This window comes from Haliaeetus albicilla, chromosome W, assembly GCF_947461875.1.
Source record: "Haliaeetus albicilla chromosome W, bHalAlb1.1, whole genome shotgun sequence".
In the NCBI taxonomy this organism is placed as follows: domain Eukaryota; kingdom Metazoa; phylum Chordata; class Aves; order Accipitriformes; family Accipitridae; genus Haliaeetus; species Haliaeetus albicilla.
Window position 1 is genome coordinate 3,352,996 of NC_091515.1, and position 14,517 is coordinate 3,367,512.

At 40.5% G+C, this 14,517-nt stretch overlaps 1 protein-coding gene across 5 annotated transcripts in view; it reads left to right on the forward strand.

Moving 5' to 3' along the window:
- The window catches only part of DYM (dymeclin), a 217,518-nt gene that overhangs the window by 112,429 nt on the left and 90,572 nt on the right, over positions 1-14,517 (forward strand). The window lies entirely within an intron of this gene.

Genomic DNA, 14,517 nt, shown 5'->3' on the forward strand with positions numbered 1-14,517 from the left:
CTTAAAAGAAGAAAACTAATTACTTCCCTCTGCTTCCCCTAGATTGTCAGTTGTTGCTTTTATAAATTAGGGATAAGGAGGAAACTAATCAATTTTTTCACATGTTGCTGTGTTTGGCAGAATGATAATGACTCTCTAACACATGTATTAGTTATGTCTTCTACCATGGCCTTTTTTTCTGGGCCTATAAGTATTTATTGAAAATATTTTTTATTTATTTTATGTGTACATTGGTGAAGTGTTTTTAAACCGAAGCTTTCTTCAGTGAGGATCTCTGTGTATAGAGCAGAAGACATTTTGAGTTTGCCAGGCATTTGTTTATTCAAATAGTCCAGTATGTGTGTTCAGCAAAGAAGAAAAACGTTTATGCAGCAGCGAGATGTGTGATCTGACCTGCTTGCTTATTAAGGGCCACATTCAACCGAAAAATCTGAAATTGTTAGTGTGTGTGTGTGTGTGTGGTGAAATGAGAATTTACCAATTGCTTAATAAAAGTTTTTAACAGTGCCAATAATGAGATGTAATTGTTGGCTCGAAACTCATTAGGGTGCTCACATAGGAAGATAAACAAATTTCTCTCCCACATGGCTTTACACTCGGTCAGCATTCTGGTTTTCCTGCCTTTTTTCTTTGATGTCCACGGTGCTTTCAGGAAGCTCTTTCACATATAGCTTTCTCTTTCATTGGAGAATAGCGGTGGGACAGTTGGTGCAGAAAACTAGTGAAATCGAGTTACCCAAATCAAAGGCACTTCTTCAGGAGAAAAACTTGAAAAAACCCCAAGATTGCTGCATGAGTGCTTCAAAGCGTTTTGGTTCCTAATTCTCATTTGTTTTTAATTCTTATTTGAATACTTAAGTATAGGAACAGAGGAGTTGCTTCTCATACAGGAATCATGATTTTTAAATGGTAAAATTTTAGCATAGCAAGCGTTTCAAACTTTAAATGAGATGTGTGAATTGAGCAAAAGAAATTAGGTGAATAGGGTGTGCAGTACTTCTGTTAAACTCATCTTTGTGGCTTCTTTCTTACAACAGGGGAATGAATTGTGTTCAGTTAGAGCCATTTTTCAGATAGGAAATTTCCTAAAATTGTTCTGAATTTAGGGGTGGAACCGTTTGACCCTGTGAAACCTTATTTTCGAAAAGTCTTATTTCAGAGATACCAGCTTTCAGCTTTCAGTAATCAAAAAGCAACACAATAGTAGTAAGATGTCAGTGATAGATTCATAGCATAATAGCCAACCTATACCTTTGTTAACACACAATATGAAAACGAGTTCCTGCTCTCTTTATTACTTCTCTGTTGGTATTGTTGTAACAAGGGATTTCTGTTGCTTAGAGCTGCGTGGCTCCGAGGATGCTTTGAAACACGCAGGTTTACGTCATACCATGCACACTGGGAGCCTGGGCTTCGGATAGGCTTTAATGTCACCATAAGAACGATCAATAGACAAGTCTTTTATATTCTGGGTTCAAACCTTAATTGGACCATTAAATTAAATCTCAGTTTACTGATCTCTTAATCACAATAGAGGAGTGTTCATAATAGCAAACCCCAGAGAAAAGAGGCTGCTTCTGCTCTCACACTGGTGTACATCAGGAGATTTCACAAGTCAAATTATATAATAATAAAAGATCAAGCTCTGAAAGTGGTTCTTGGAATTAATGTCCTGTGGCCAGAGCTGTTAAATACTGAACCCTCTGAGCATCAGCTTGCCTCTCCCTTTTTAGTAATCAAAAGAAAAGAAAAAAGAAAGGAATTGAGGGTAATGAATAGTTTCACTAAACCAGTGATATCTGCCTCTGCAGGTATTGGGAGGGGCACAGTCACAAAGCCCTGGTTTCTGATAGCGAAAGATAAATATCTCCGGTCTGAGCTGTTCAAGGATAATAGGTAATTTTTTCTCCTCTTTTGCATCGCACATGGACTGTAGTTGTGGTAGAAGGAAATTACCTTAAGGAAAGTTACTGCAACAGTATGACTGTTTTCTAAGTTTTCTAAACACGGGGGGGGGGGGTTCACGTCAGGCTTATGTTGGATTTCACTGGCGGTGCTCACCTGCAGGCCATGAACGTGCAGGATGCCCTGCAGCCCTGGACTCTGATTCGATATTTTGGGGGGACCTGTTGATACAAACAGTGGCTTTCAGTAATTCCTGTTCCTGAGTATTTTCATGCAGACATCATGTCGTTGAAATAAATAGGGGAAAAGCATCTTTCTGTGGATGCAATTTCGGGTGATTTATCTGCAACTCAAACAGCTTGTTTGATTTTTCTGTGTTTGCTTGAAAGCAATAGAAAATGGCCTGTTCATCCCAGCAAACTTTCATTGCCATGTAGAACCCTGGCTGGTGAATGTGTTACTTTGAAATATTTGTGTTGATTCTCCCCGCCCTCCATTTCCTTTGCTTTGGTGCCGTTTACCATGTGCTGTATGCCTTAGATTTTAGCAATAAATTGTCTTCAGCATGGAAGGCCACAGAATTGACTGGTTGACATTGCCTCAAAAATAAGAATGAAAAACCTCAAAGACATTTTGCTTTTAATGCTTCTTAACTTTGAAATAGTTTTCTAGCATTTTAGTTTAGAGAAGAAAACCTGTATTATCTAACCTGGATATAAAATGATATTCTATTTATGAGAAGCTGCTTTATAATGAGATTTTTTTACCCCCCATGCAGTGCAGTATGTTACAAAAGCGATAATCCCATTTTTATTAGATGTTCCAAGTAGAGTGAAAACTAATGGCTTCTCAGAGAAGGGCCTTCATGACATTCTCAAGTTCAGGCCGTGTTTGAAAGAGGACACTGCGGGAATGGAAGATCAAACAGCTCCAAGCCACTGAATCTGAACTTTGGTTTTAATCTGTGGACTCTCAGGAGTAGAAGTTGTGTGCACAGCAGGATACCTGGAGAGATTTTGGCGTCAACTGGTCAACCTTGGGTAGCTTTGGCTTGCTCTTTCACGAGCTGTTCACAGGCACAGACAGACTAGTCTATTTGCAGATGCTTTTTACGCTCTTCATCCTCCGCTGTGTCACTGTTACTTCTTATACAGAGGTTTCTGAGTCTGTGGAGTGGCTTTTGTTGGGAGACAGAAGCAATTTATAAAGATCTCAGTAGCGTTAAATAAAGGAAACATATGCTGGCCTTATTAGTAGCTTGTTGACCTAGATTAGCTGTGGGGAAGCTTATAAGCTGATCAGCCATTCCAAAATTGGGAGGTGTCATTGCAATTAGTAGGAAAGGCTGTGACAAAAGGGGAGACAACAATTCTTCAGATAAGGGAAAAGAGAATATTAGTAGCAAATGTCCTCTTGCTGGTATGACTTAGCAACATAAATCTAATTAAGTTATTTTTTAAAAGGCGTGAAGCATCCTTTGTTGCTATGCGTTGAGTGTAGTTGTGGTCAAACGTATTAAAATGCTGCTTTAGCTGTTATCAGCAGAAAGAGGAGTACTCCATGTGGGCTCGCCTGTTTTTGCCTGTGCGTAACATATGGAGGTGAGGTTTTAGGCTGATATCAGCTGTTTCCAACATGGAAATATCATTGAACTTGGTTTAAGCCTGGTTGAACCTGCTGGGGATTCTGAGTGGGCACCTGATGGGTCAGTAATACCCTTGTCCCCCATCTGGTGTGAGCAGTTGAATGCCCTGCATGCCATTAGAAGTGTGTGGAGCCCGGGACCCCCAAGCTCACGGGTTATGGAGACTTCCCAGATGGACAGACAGACTCACAGCCTTATTTTGAGATAGATTGGATCAGCATGAACCACAGAGGGGTCTTGGGCAAACTCTTGCTTCTCTCTGTCTCAGGGTCTTCTCACATGAAGCAGTGCGGTTGAACTGTGTTACTCTCTGCCTTGCATATCATAGCACGGGACTCCTTAAAAATACCATTGCTGATCTGGCTTAAAAAGGTTTTTAATACCTAAATATGTACTGCTCTAAAAGCTCAACTTTGGACAAGATAGTTTGCTCTTCCCTTGACCACTTTTTGTGTCTCTGCTGACTTGTAAGACATAGCCCTCGTGGTAATTCTGTCACTTTGTGGGGGGAAGTCATTACGACATCTCATTAGTCTTCGGCCATCCAGAAAATTGTGCGGTACTTCAGTGCCTTACAAGCTGCCAGCCATTGCTTGGCAGAATGTGTGATTAAGTGAATGTGATGCAAATTAACACAGAATCTTGGCCATAGAACTGAAGTTTATTGAAGTCTTGATACCTGTTCCAGGGAATCTAGAGCATCACACAGATACTTGCGTGCAATGGAGAGCTGCAGTTTGGAGGTAGAAGATCCCGCTGTCCCATCTTTAATGATCATGAATGGCCCATTCATAGTTATTGTGCCACATCAGCTCTTTGGAAACAGTACAGTTTGATAATAGTCTTCAAATTGGGGAATTAAACTTTTCTGCTTTTGGTGGAACCTTACAGCTTTTAAAACCGTTGATCTTGGGAATCTGTTATGATGGAGAGGAAGAAATATATGAGGAAACCTGCAGAGAAATAACTATTTTTGTGATAAACTTCCAGTGTTGCTTTACAGATGAATTTGCAGAGTAGACTCAGGTTCTGATTTGTGTCACTTAAGTTTTCTGCATGTTTAATAGTGAAACAAAGCAAAAATGAGAAAACCGGTAGCACTATTCCAGTCCTGCTAGTGCAATTTTGATTTCTTTTAGCTGGCCTGGAAAAAAAGGTTAAGGGCACTAAAATGTTTACTGGGTTGTATCCCACTGTATTATTTGGGTTTTGGGTGTGTAATATGCAGTACACTGAAGATGTGAGTCTTACAGTTTTTGCATTTTAAAAAGTCTGGTTTCTAGCAATAAATAAAATAGCATAAGATTTTCTGAGACTTAAAAAACCAAGGGAATTCTAATAGTCTACTATTATTTGCTATTCTAGTAGAATCCTAGAAACTGCAGTCTTGTCGTCTTGGTTTGTTTTGAATGGAATGTATTTATAGGACAGTGTTCCTTAACAGAAATAGAGGTGACTCAAGATAATGACTTGCTTGAACCTGTCTTTTATCTTCAGTTGCAGGGTATTTGGCTCATTAACCACTTTATTCAGATACAACATGTACTCTTTGCTTTTTAGAAAATTTCTTTTTGGAAAAAAACCTGTGGAGTATGATCTAAAGTAATGAATGAGTAATGAACTGACAAGGATTTATCTGACAAACTATAATATTATGGCTGTAGGTAAGCATTAGTACAAAACAAAAATATAACATTGATTATAAATTTTTTTTTTTTTTCTTGTCAGGGTGCTGCTTATTTCACACTTTAACTGATGTCATTGTATATGTCTGATGTTTTTCCAGCTTTGCAGTTCAGTGAACTAATTTCTCTCTCCAGGTACATGAAGCCAGGATGGGTATGAGTGGCTGCAGGGAGGGAAGTAGGGCAGTTACTGATAACACCCAACTGAACTGTGTTGGTGCCCTCCAAACTGCACTTAAGTGAGGATTTTCAAGCAGGCTTTCTAACTGAATTTAAGAATACGAGATAACAGTTTATGAAATTTCTGAGTCTCTTGAGTACTCGAGCCAAGGTATTTCCCACTACCATATACTTTTACCATAGTTTGCGTGGCTCACATTGCACTTTGAAACATCTGACACCTTTAAATGGAGGGTGAAACTATAGGTACAGAAGAAAGAATCAGGATTTAACAACTTTAATGTGCATCAGGTCTTTATAACTGTTGAATGACTCAACCTTTTTAATGGTAATGGCCTTCAGCAAGTTTAGGAAAGAACAGGCTTTTAGGTAAAGTAAATACACTTAGTTCTGCAATGAATAAATAAATTTGCTGTGAAGTTGTGTAGAGACATGTTTCTGTAACTCATTAATTGTGCTCTTGGGTCCGCAAGTAGGTCTTTCTCCAAATACCACAATTTACATGGGCTCAGATGAGATGATGAATCCTGCTGCGGAACAGGGCGAGGGCTCAGACAAGCGCTGCCGACTCGTCGCGGTGCCCTCTCTTGCCGTGCTGTAGCTGTTGTCTCCCGACGGAGGATTTTCAGGTTCACACAGACTGAGATGCAAATGTCCACGTTAATGCGGGTGTCGTAGGCATCTCCTGTAATCCCGTGCAGAGCCTGTGAATTATCACAAGTGTCTAGCCAAAGGATAAGTGCGCAGGAGGTTTCAAAAGCAACATTCCCATAGTAGCATCTCTTAAGCTGCCAGGGATATGTGCCTTCCCAGTAACTGGTGCATCTGGGTGATTAAAGCCTTTGCTCTTTGTCTGAAACATCAGTACTGAATAGACACTTCCTCCGAGCTCTTTCATATCTCTTTTTTCTTATGGGTCATCAGTTGCTTGTGTCTGCTTCTAATATACAAATCCTTTTGTTCTTTTTGATAGAACTTCATCTGTGCAGAGGTAATTTGGCCTTGCTATAGAAGAATCTCGTATTATTTATCGTTTGACTTTTCAGTCTATCAAAGAGCTCCAGAACTTGTTTGGTTTTCATTTCCTTGCCCTCCTTCACTACAAATACTTTCATGCATAGAGATAATATTCCTCTTATAAGGCTGTTGTGTACATTTGGCCAGTACTGTGACAGAGTGCTGCTTCGGGGCATGGGAACTTACGTCTGTGACACATTATCACAAATAATTGTTTCTTAAGTATTTAAATAATTTTCATGCTTCTCTGTTCTGTGTTGTTATGGCACCTTTAACCCTATAATGACCCCTCGCCCCCAAACTGCTGCTTTGCAATAATGTAGTTTAAAATCCTGTCATCGCTAAGATACAAATTTAGTGATACTTGTATCTGAAAAGTAGGTTTGCAGGAATGAAGTTTTTTTAGAGAGCTAAGAGAAGTCACCCTATTACTTAGATTAGGAAGTTAGGTAGGGATCAAGGAGGAAGTAAAGTACCAGTAGTGAAAAAGGATTAAGTCAGGGATTACTTGAGAACTGACACATCCATGTCCATGGGACCCGGTGAAATGCATCCGAGAGCGCTGTGAGAATTGACTCATGCCATGGCAAGACCACTGTCTGTTGGATCACTTCTGGAGAACTGCATCCAGGTTTTGGACCCCTGGACGTAGGAAAGGTGTTGCTAAACTGGAGCAAGTTCAGTGGAGGGCTGCCACAATGGTTGGGGGCTGGAGGACTTGGTGTAGGAAGACAGGCTGAGGGAACTGGGCTTGTTTAGCCTGGAGAAGAGAAGGCTTCAGGGCAAGGCTACGGCAGGAGTTTCAGAGAAAGGGTTAGCAGCGTTCCCACACGTAGGAGGAGGTTACTGAGAAGATGGAGCTAGGCTCTTTAAAGAAGTGTGTGGCAGGAAGATGAGAGAGAACGGTCGTGAGCTGAAGTCAGGAGGTTCCAGCCTGATGAAAGAAGACAATTTTTCATGGTCAGGGAAGCATTGGCACAGCAGACCAGAGAAGTTGTAGAGTCCCTCCCTGGAGGCTTTCAAGACCCAACTGGACAAAACCCTGGTCTGGTTTGGAATCAGTGTTAACCCTGCTTTGAGCAGGAGGTTGGGCTAGAGACCTCCTAAGGTCCCTTTCAACCTTAATTATGACTCTAAGATAATAAAAAAAAAATACCGAAACTGGCTAAAAAAGGAGATACTGTTTTGAGTGTTCTAGTATCGTAAGTGCCAATGCAATCTCCTGCATCCCCAGTACTGACTTTTATTGTACCTTAAGCAGCTTAGCTGTGCTAACGCCACAGTGGCAGAAACCCACCCCAAAGAACCCTAAACCGCATTCCATGGACATATGCATATAAATCTTTCATAACGGTCTTGGTACTGAAAAACAAATACATAGTATTCTTTCTACTGCCTGTCATCAGTACCACAGTTCGTCATGTCATCAACGGCAGAGTACTAATCAAAAATGAAAACTTTCATCCAAAATCCTCATTTTGGGTGAGGTATGTGATGTATTTTACTGTTGGTAAGAAGGTAGATAGGCTTTTGATGGTTTGCCTTTCTGCTGTTTATACTGTATGAAATAACGTTGATAGGTGATACTTTAGGCAGACAATAAATTAACCATTCTTGTGGAGTGGATGATCTAATAAGTTGTCATCATCTATGTCGTACTTGAGTACAGAATGTATTTTGTTTGGGTTTGTCTTTGTGAACATACGAGTACTGACTAATAGAACTTCCTAGAACACAAGTTATCTAACACGAACGGTAGTAAAATGGTCGTAGCACGTCATGACATTTTCCCCGCACGTATACAGGTAGTTTGGGGTTCTGACTAACGTGTGCTAGTTTAATTAGCTTATACTTTCATTGTTTTTCTCTTAAAAAGGCTTTCGTATTGGCTTTCCCATAGAGTCATGTTGTAGCATAACTCCCTTTTGAAAGTATAGTGATTAAGTCTTCAAACTCAGCGAAAGATGTTATTTGCTGTGCATTTTTCAAATTTTGCTGCAGAAACAATATGACCTAAATATTTAATCAGGCTTAGTAGAATTGGCTTTTTTTATTGCTGCAGATTAATCTAGTTTCTCTGAGCTAATATATGTGGCATGTATGTCTTCAAGACCTTACTTTTTCTCAATAATGTTAAAGATTTATAGCCTTCATAAAATCTGGCATGCACCAAGAGGAAGATTATGAATTACAATTACTTAAACATTAGCACTGGGAATTTTTCTTTTGAATCCGGTATATGCTGTTTCAGACTAGGTTGTATTTATAGAGGGGTTAGTGAATACTGGTTTTATACCACTTTTCTATACCCTGCCCAGTGTTCTTCATTTCTGTGTTGTTAAAAGGATGGTGGCCTGGTGCTGTTCATGTTTTTGTCTTTGATATATTTATTCTAAAATTGCAGTTGACTTCACTAGAGAAAATACCAGCTTTCTGCTTTAAATAAATAAGGATGTAAGTGGCTTTGCATGTTTTGCTTAGTGCTGTTGTCTTGTTCAAGTCTGTCCTTAAAATTAATGTGGGGGTATCATGAATTTCAGCACTTCTTATTTTTTAACTCTTATTTTGCGAAGTGTTTAGTCTGTGGTTGTAGTCTTGTGTACACCTCTTGAATTACATGGAGTTGGAGTTAAAAATTGGAGTGATATGATCACTTAAACCAAAACAATTGCAGTGACCATTTAGGACATGGAATTTTCCTCAGAAAAACAGGAAGACAGCAGGTCTGGAAGAATCTTCAGCAAAGTCTCATTTGTGTGTTGGTTTTGATTATCTGGATGTTTCACACAAGGTTCTCGGAGAGCTTCCAGATGACCAGGGAGAGTCAGTAGAGCTGCAGGAAGCCACAGCATCCATTCGTGCCCTGGCAGCCAAGAGGGCAAACCGCATCCTGGGGTGCGTCAAACTCAGCGTAACCAGATGGTCAAAAGCGGGGATTATCGCGCTGTATTCAGCGTTGGTGCGGCCTCACCTTGAGTACTGCGTGCGGTCTGGGCCCCGCAATTTAAGAAGGATGTGAAGGTCCTTGAGTGCGACCAGAGGAGGGCAACCAAGCTGGTAAAAGGGCTGGAAGGAATGTCCTATGAGGAGCAGCTCAGGACTTTGGACTTGTCTAGTTTGGAGAAAAGGAGGCTGAGGGGCGACTTCATTGCTCTCTGCACCTTCCTGAGGAGGGGATGTGGAAAGGGAGGTGCTGAGCTCTTCTCCCTAGGATCCGGTGGTAGGATGCGTGGGAATGATTCAAAGCAGCGCCGGGGGAGGTTTAGACTGGACATTAGGGAGCATTTGTTTACCGAGAGAGTGGTCAAACCCTGGAGCAGGCTTCCTCAAGAGGTGGACGATGCCCCAAGCCTGTCAGTGTTTACAAGGCATTTGGACAATGCCCTTAACAATATGCTTTGACTTTTGGTCAGCCCTGAAGGGGTCAGGCAGTTGGACTAGATGATCGTTGTAGGTCCCTTCCAACTGGAAATATTCTATTCTATTCACGTGAGATGTAACTGTGCCGTAATGCGAGTGGCAGTTCAGCTCACAGCTAACCTCCACCTCCCCGGTGGCTCTAGCCATCAAACTCCCATTGATTTTTTAGTGTTTCTTTGATGCCCTTGTTTAACTGCTGTCATCAGAATAGCTTTACTGATTTGGATTGTCCAGACTCTATGGAAAGGAAACTTTTCTCTGCCTTCATCAAATCTGCACTTACTTACAAATAAGTACAGATATATTGCGTTAATTTTTATACGTATATAAAAACTTTGTTTCCCCTACTTGTGCCTGGGTTGCAGGCAGGGAATAATGCGTACAGGAAGGGTCTCTGCCCTCTCTGACGTTGGAGTGATGATGAGAGCGTTAATTTTAGCTATTGCTGGTTCTGACAAATCTAAAAAGTTCTCGGAAAGAGAGGACCAGAGCGCCAGGATTACAGGAGATTGGTATAAGCAGGTGAGAGTATACTCACAGCAGTCAAGTGTAGGCGTTTGAAGATTTATGAGAACAGGCTGTCCTTGCAGGGTGGCAGCATGAAGGACGATTTGAGAAGTTGGGGAGAGTTACAAGGAAGAGCAATTTCCCTTTTGAGCAAAGTTACTTTTTTTTTTCTTTTTGTAAAAGAGTTTGTTGGGATTTTTTTCTTTTCCCTTTTTTTTTTTTTCTCATTTGCCCAGCCAATGCTGAAGCTTCCTCCCTGCCTTCTCATTTTCTACCAGCTGCTGGGCAGGATTAGACAATGCCAGGATCAGGGAAGTAAACACTGTCATGGGTGCCAGAAACTTAAGTAGAAGATATTCTCAGGTAGTATGTAGTTTACAGGTCTCTTCAGAGATGTCAGGTTCTCTATGCTGTCTTTTCTAGTGTCAAATTATTTTAGGTATATTTTTATTCAAAAATACGCATTATTCATGGTTAGCAAATGAGCCTTTTCTGTGTTGGTTTTGGTGTGTTGTTCAATTTTGGTCTCTTTCTTTCAATTCCCCACCCACTATGTGTAGTAGAGAAAGTGAAAAACAAACAAGAAACCCACAAAAAACCACCCATGGGTGTAAACCCTTGGAGACTTCTAAATGCTATGTTCTGACTTGAAAAGGGTTGACTTTGGTGCTTTGGCCTGATCCCTGTCAGTTTTGAGCATCTTCGCTTATATTAAAGATGTTGTTGGGTTTCCATGTTCATGGTCATTTCCAACCCATTCGTATTCTGGAATGAGAGAGATGGGTGACTACCAGACAGAGAGATTCCTGCCACTTTAGTCTCCAAAATCTTGATGCTAACCTCTGTTGGTTTGGATCTGAAAATTTTGGGGTTCTATGGCTTTTAATAGCCTTGGCTATTAAAGACAAAGAATGCTGATAACTTAAAGTTTAATGGAGCATATGGAATTTTTTTTTCTTTAATAGATTTAAATTTCTAGAGAATATAGCTATGGTAATACTTGTGTAGTGAGAAGGCATTAGAGGAGCTTTTTTTGAGGTAATGAAAATAATAAAAAAGTTTATTGTTATGTAAGAATGTATATATTTTTTTAGCTGGGATAACTCAAGTCCACCCTGATTTCCCAGACTTGTGTAACCAGACACTCCACTTTTTAGCCATTAGAAGTTGACACTGTAATGTTTTCTTATCAGAATTCAAGATGTTGATCAGATGGCTTTTACTTTTTATAAGAGGGAATTATAATCTTCTTCTGGAGTGGGATTTTAGTACAGTATGAGCTGAAGTTTTGTCCTCAGGGTAAATAGAATACATGAATAATAAGTGCACACACACCATCAATCAAATATCGTGTTCCTTATTTTCTGCAGTATTGCTTTTTCAAAATTTTCAGTACTATATTGTAGTTGACGATTGTCTTTTGCTGTAAAGCAAAAGTAATATGCCCCATAAAACATACAGAAGACAAAAATTCCAGTAATATGTAACTGTAGATGTAGCAGCTGCTAGAAAACTGATTTCTGGTGATTTGGGTAAGTCTGATTTCAGACTCAATATCCATGATTAGTCAGTGATAGTTGGATGTAAATTTTTCTTAACGTACATATCTGTTGAGGGATCTAAGCCTTGATTTTATTCAGGTTTAGCTTAGACGTTTTAATAATGGAGATGCTTAGTCTTTAATATGATGTAAGCTATGCTGGTCATAGTGGCTGTAATGCAAGTTAGAAGAGGCAGGTTTATGGGACTGCGTTGCTCTTGGTGTGGGTTTAAAATCACACCTTTCAGTAAACAAGCTCAACTGTGAAAATAGGAATTGCCTTGCCCTTGTTACCTGAAATGGTGAAAGGGAGGATTGCAGAATTGCATTGGCCATATTGTATAAACACCCAAGAGGACTGGTGGCGCTTGAAGGTTGTTTTTCCGAAGTATGACACTTGAAGTGGCACTTTCAGCCAGCAGCTCCACTGACACCTGGAGCCGTCTCTGAAAGCTGTCTGCCCAAAGAACCGGTCCCTCCTGTGCTCGGTCCCGTCCGTGCTGTGGCAGGACGAGGTGATGGCACCGAGGTTGGCCGCGGTGGGAGGGCAGTGCTGCTGGCACTGTCTCACCCTGCGTCTGTCTCAACAGGGCACGAAACCTCTGGGTGAAGTTTTGGGGAAATCTCTTCTCCTCCCATCGCGTTGCTGCGTTCTCATCCATTTTGTCAGTTAAGCTGAAATGTGGTCATCGTGCTTTGGGGATCAAGTCTTGTTCTTCCTGTCTGTGGAGAACGTTGACAGGGGTCAAAGATAAGTGATAATAGAAGGCACTTTCAATTTCTTGACAAAAGCCAAACAAGGTCAAATGGCTGGAATGAGACCTATAGAGGCTTGAAATAAAGTACAGTTTTCTAGTAGCAAGGCTGGTGCAATATACTAAATGGGAGTAGTGGACTCATGACCATTTAAATCTTCTAAGCAACATCATTCTGAAAGATGCTCTTTAATCTGGTTTTGGAAAAAATTCTGTGGCCTCTGTGGGTAGCTGGAAGGGCAGGCTCATGTGTTGAGGGTTTCCATTGGTACGGGATCCTGTAAATACCATACTTTATCTTCTCCATCCCCGGCCTGTGGAGTGAAGAGAATAGCCTGTGTTGCTCAAAACATGCTGTGGTCAAAAAAAAAAAAAAAAAAAAAAAAAGCATGATGGCTTAAGAAATTGCCTCCTTGCAGCTGCTTCCTCTCCTGAAAATTAGTATATCTGCAAATGAAGTGCCAAAAGGGATTGTGTGTTCCTCACCTTCCAGAGCAGAGGTAGGTGACTGACTTCAACCCAGTAGTGAATTCTATTTAAACTAAAGCAATGGGAGACGGTGGTTTTGATAAAAGTCTTGGGCTTAGAGCCTCACTGATTGCACCCATGGATCAGCTGTTGGTGGCACTCTTTTCTGTCCTGTTCTTTGCCCAAGGCGCACGAATAATTTGGTCTCCTGAAAGAATGTTTTAGCCACACGTGACTATGTCCAGTAGAGGGATTATAGAGAGATACTAGCCTGTGAAATGCAGACAGTTGGGTAGATAACCCATTGGCCAAGTTTCAACCTACGAAGCTATAAAATGATGTTGTTTTGATTTGGTAAGGACGTTGTAGCCTAGAGTTCAGGTGTTTGCTGATCCTTGACAAAGTCAGCAAAGGAGGCTCTTTTTCACAAATCACTTAGTCTTCACTCTCTGCACTGGAAACTTTCCCAGTTTAGCACTCCAAGGGTGTATGTACTGGAGAGATACCCAGGCTGCAATGGGGATAGCAAACAGTCTGGTAGGAGCATCTTGATGCTTATGAAGAGCTGTCTTAATTATCTCACAACGTATTAGGCTGCTTAAGGTACTTTCTGGAGGACTTGCCACACACTATACCGTGGGCTGTATACCATTATGCAGTCAAATATTTTCTATGTAAAACCTATAATAATAGAAGTTCGAGGTATATTATGTGTGTGCTTCATAGTTTACCGGTGATGCAGTTTGTTGCAGGTGAACTACTCTAATTAGTTTATTCTTTTTCCCATTATGAGTGGGAGGATATCCTGTGAATAGGCATAGGCAATATCTCTTACTCAAGAGCATTCAGAGTTGGTTAGTATGTATACTACATATTTTATTGATTGCTCTATAGATATTTCATGGAAGTGATTGTAGTTTTTCATGAAAAAGCTGACCAGGTCTTAAGTGTGTAACTCAGTTATGATAAAGCACCATGTTTGAAGGAATTAGAATTAACTACAGGAATACTCTACCACTGGAATCCCAGGCTGTGAGAGCAGTTTGCACTGATCAGTAATTCTGTAAAGTGAGATGTCAATTTCCATGAAAACCAGTTAAATTTTGTGAATACTCTACTTATTTTTTTTAATGGTTAACTTTGTAAACAAGGTTCAGACTCGTGCATTTATATTTTCAGGGTGAATTGAGAGGCAAAACCTTTTCTTAATACTACCAACTGGAAAAAAAAAAAAAAAACCAAAAAAAACCCAAAACAATTTCTCGCATCTCTAACATGTGAGACTTGGCGAGTTCTCTTTGCGGTAGTGACAGAACCAGCGTATGGGCACAGGCTAACAGATCCTTCTGTCTTTTGAAACTGTTGCTTTATGTCAAACTGCTCCATTGCTTACTT